Raw genomic sequence first — 4,270 nt, 5'->3', positions numbered from 1 at the left:
GGTGACCCCAAGATGACCAGATGACCAAGATGACCAGATGACCAAGATGACCAAGATATCCAAGATGACCAAGATGACCACAAGATGACCACCAGGTGTTGTCTTCAGACGACAACACCTGGGTGCATTGGCCGGGATCAGCAGATGCAAGTCTTCCCGCCGGATACCAAGCAACGACGTGGCCCCTATCCTATCGGGCCGTCCAGCCAGGGAACAACAGATGCAAGTCTTCCCGCCGGCTACCAGGGTACCGAGGGACCAAGATGACAGAGGGGGTGTGGAGAGTCACAGCCATGTGACCCTGCAATCGCCATCTCGTCCCCCCGTACAGACGCTAGAAAGACAGTGGAAAATGACAGAACAAGATGACAGAGGGGGTGTTGAGAGTCACAGTCAACGAGTGACACTCTGTATAATGACATCCTGTTCTCTCTGTCCCTTGTATGATTTAATAGGTTTATTGTATATATTTGTTTTAAATCTAGGCATATGTTACTGTAGGTGTCTAGATGTGATATGTATTCATATATATATATATATATATATATATATATATATATATATATATATATATATATATATATATATATATATATATATATATATATATATATATATATATATATATATGTGTATATGTATATATATGCATATACGCTTTGAACAAGTATTTAGGCCTGGGCTGGTAATGCCCAGTCAGAAAGGAGTTGAGAAGAAACACGGCAGAAACGCGGAATGGAATGCAGAATGCATAGATCTATCTATCCTGCAGAGTTAGCCCTTGTCTTTATGAAGCAGAGGGAGAATGATGGGGAGAATGATGTGCAGAACATATCCACCAATGTATATTGAGCATTTAACATGTATATAAGAGAGGATGCTGTAAGAATGTGTGCTTCCCCCCATGTGTCTGACCTCCTATCACCATACCGAGGGGAAAGCTATTATACAACATTTAACTACAATGTGTGATGTGTAAACATATAACCTGTATATTCTTTATAGGCTATAGGTAATAATTATGGAAACATATATACTGTTGGTATAAAGGTATATATATATAATGCTATATTAATTATATGTTTAATCATTTTCTGCTTAAAAAGAATGATATGCTTGGCGATGATACCTACAGAAGGCCTTGCCTGTCCTGCCTGCATTTTTACTGCCTGTTCCGTACTGATCCGTCTGTTTCTCTTACTGATAGTGTGAGTCAGAACGAGAGGCCCCAGGCCAGGGGAGGTAACGGCGGGAATGCCAAGGCCAAAAGAAGGCAGCCCTAGTCAGAGGGGGCATTGTATTCTTATGAATTACTTGATTTGATATGTAACGGCAAAGTAACAAATAACTGAAGGAGGGATATGACACGTACTGTACAATGATTGGAAGCTATGTACTGATGATGGCGTGACGTGACGGACCTTATAAAAAGGCCGGCTCGCTAGAAACAGTGAGATTTTCAGATTGCTTGCAGACACTTTCTTCCAGCGGCCGATACCGTAAGGAACGGAATCGGTCTATTTTTCAAAGTGGAGTCAACATGACAAAGCTTTGTTTTTTTTTAGCTCAGTTGCTCATTTGCTCAAAATGACAAAGAGAGTTTTTTTGCTATGAGATAGATAGGATTTTGATTTTGCATTTGGACATGTTTTAGAGGAACTTTTTGTACTTTGTAACCTGATTTTGCATTTCTTTGTACTCTTGTATTTTTTTATTAAAACCTTTTGGAAACTACTTTGTGTAAATCCTTCTGACCATCCTGGTAAGCTTTAAAATATGTTGCACTTGTAACCTTACCCATTTTTGCATGATAAAGGAGAATCGGCAGAAACACTGCCCCGTCCACACATTATTTATGATGTAAAAACTCTAGTGGTAATGATCACATATGTCTTTCTTCTCACTACAGAGACCTAAAAAAAGAAGTAGATAATATGGGCTTATTAAAAATTATATAGAATTTTGACTCTGGATAGTAAGCGTTGCATTGTGACTTCGTAGAGTAACTCTCTCCAAGTTGCCGTGTGACGGATTAGGGAAATGGATATCATCTGATTAACGACAGGGTCATACTGGTCAGATAAATCCTTCCCGGTGATCAAATAAAATAAGAGATTTCGCAACTTCTATCACTTGACCTGGTCAATGACGGGGGGGGTCGGAACGATGCATTCGCTATCTCTGTCGGTCAGGTGTAACAACAGCATTTTGTAGACGCATTGGGTTCTGAATGTCAACCACATCGCAGGGCCCTGCTTGATGTCAAGATGAGCAGACCAATGAGTTATGGAGTTATCAATCTGACCTGAGATTTAGCGTGGCATATATCACCAACCCTAAGGGGTGGAACAGGTTTGTCCTGTCTGTCATCACCAATCTGTTGTGTGTTCATCTGTTGTCCTTACTGTGCCCCATTGTCTAATTTAGTTTTGTCTCCTTGTGTCTGTATCTATGTGCTGTTTGGTGTTGTCATGTTTCTGTATATTTCCCCTGTTACGTTTCATGTTTAGTCATTACCCAGCTGTGTGTCATTTCACTAATCATCCTCTTGTCTCTAATTAGTCCTTGTATATAAGTGTTGTCAATCCAGCTGTCCGTTGCTGGATTAGTACTTTTGTTTGTTGTTCACCGTCGTGAGTACTCTCTTAGTGTTGTGTTTATATTATATTCTGTGTGTCAATAAAGTGCACGTTATCCTGAAAGAAGCAACCAACGCCTACCGTCTCCTATATATCCTCTCCTCGGCATATACTGCAAATTGGGTTCCACACCACATCATGCCTTCAAAGCGTTCCAATCGTAACAGAAAGAGGTTTGGAAATAATTTCATTTTGACACTATTGTAATTTAAATGGTAATAGGCAGTGTATATAATCATGTAAAAGTCATGGATTGACATGATATTACAGACATTTGTGATAGGCCCAATAAGACAAAATAGATACTTCCACCACCAAAAATAAGAAATCCATGTTTTCATTCTATAGTTGACTGAAACATGAGCTGCTGATACAATAAATAACATTAATTCAATCAATCTTTATTTAATCTCGAAAGATCATTGAGAGCAAGCTCTCATTTACAATGACGTTGAGAATAGCACATAATAAATATAAAAACAATATAGAAACAGAAAATTCAATCAATTAAACTATTTCAATTAATTAAAACAACTGCAAACGGAGGTGAAATGGTTGGCTATTATAGCTTTAAACCAAAGTAAAACATTCATGTGTCAGGGGCGCGTCTATGCTTTTACCAACGCGTTCGTGTTTCCGGGTTCCCGTTTTGCGCTCTGATTGGCCACTGACCTACGCTAGTACCCCTAGGGTGACCAGGTGTCCCCCTTTTGGTTGTACTGTCCCACCATTTGACCAAATGTCCCGCGTCCCTCATATTGAGAGGATGTCCCTCTTTTCGAAGCCAAAAAAAAACATGCGTCTAAAAGCCCCTCCCTACAGACAGTAAACGTAGCAACCCGTCTCTTGTCCACACACATTGCTCTGATTGGTTATAGTACTTTAGCGCGCTGCTTGCCTGCTTGTGACGTGACTGAGACTGAGTCGTGGCGCTACCTCATATCGCATATCTGATTGGTTATAGTACTTTAGCGCACTGCTCTGCTCGCGAGAGTTGAACTTGTGACGCTACCTCATATCGCAAATCTGATTGGTAAAAAAAAACACAACAACATTACAAGCAAACTAGTTCAAGATGGAAAGCAGTAAAAAGAAACGGACCTGCAGTTACAACCAAGACTGGCAAACGACACATGACTGGGTGAGGCAGATGGCAGGCAATCCGCAGCAGGCTTTCTGTGTTTTGTGTCATAGTTCGTTTTCAATTGCGCATGGAGGAGAATACGACTTGAAGCGCCAGAGTGGACGTGAGTCTCACTTGAAAGTGGCTCACCAAAAAGAAACATCCAGATCTATGGATACGTTTCTTTTTAAACCAAACAATGATAGCCAGACGGACAAGGTCACTGCAGCTGAGATAACAATTAAGTGTCTATCACACAGTACAACACTCCCATTCATACAGGTCAGCCGACTGTGGTCTTTAATTTGTATTTATTTTTATTTAACCTTTAACCTTTGATTTAAATCTATTCAGTGAAGACCATGGCAGTTATTCTAATAAAAAAAATTACATTATCTATCTGTCCCACTTTGTCCCACCAAAATCTTACTGTTGTCCCACTTTGTCCCACCAAAATCTTACTGTTGTCCCACTTTTGGACTTTTTGCATCTGGTCACCCTAAGTACG

This window comes from Notolepis coatsorum (assembly GCF_963971535.1).
Source record: "Notolepis coatsorum genome assembly, chromosome: 8".
In the NCBI taxonomy this organism is placed as follows: domain Eukaryota; kingdom Metazoa; phylum Chordata; class Actinopteri; order Aulopiformes; family Paralepididae; genus Notolepis; species Notolepis coatsorum.
Note: the sequence above shows the minus strand (reverse complement) of the source record.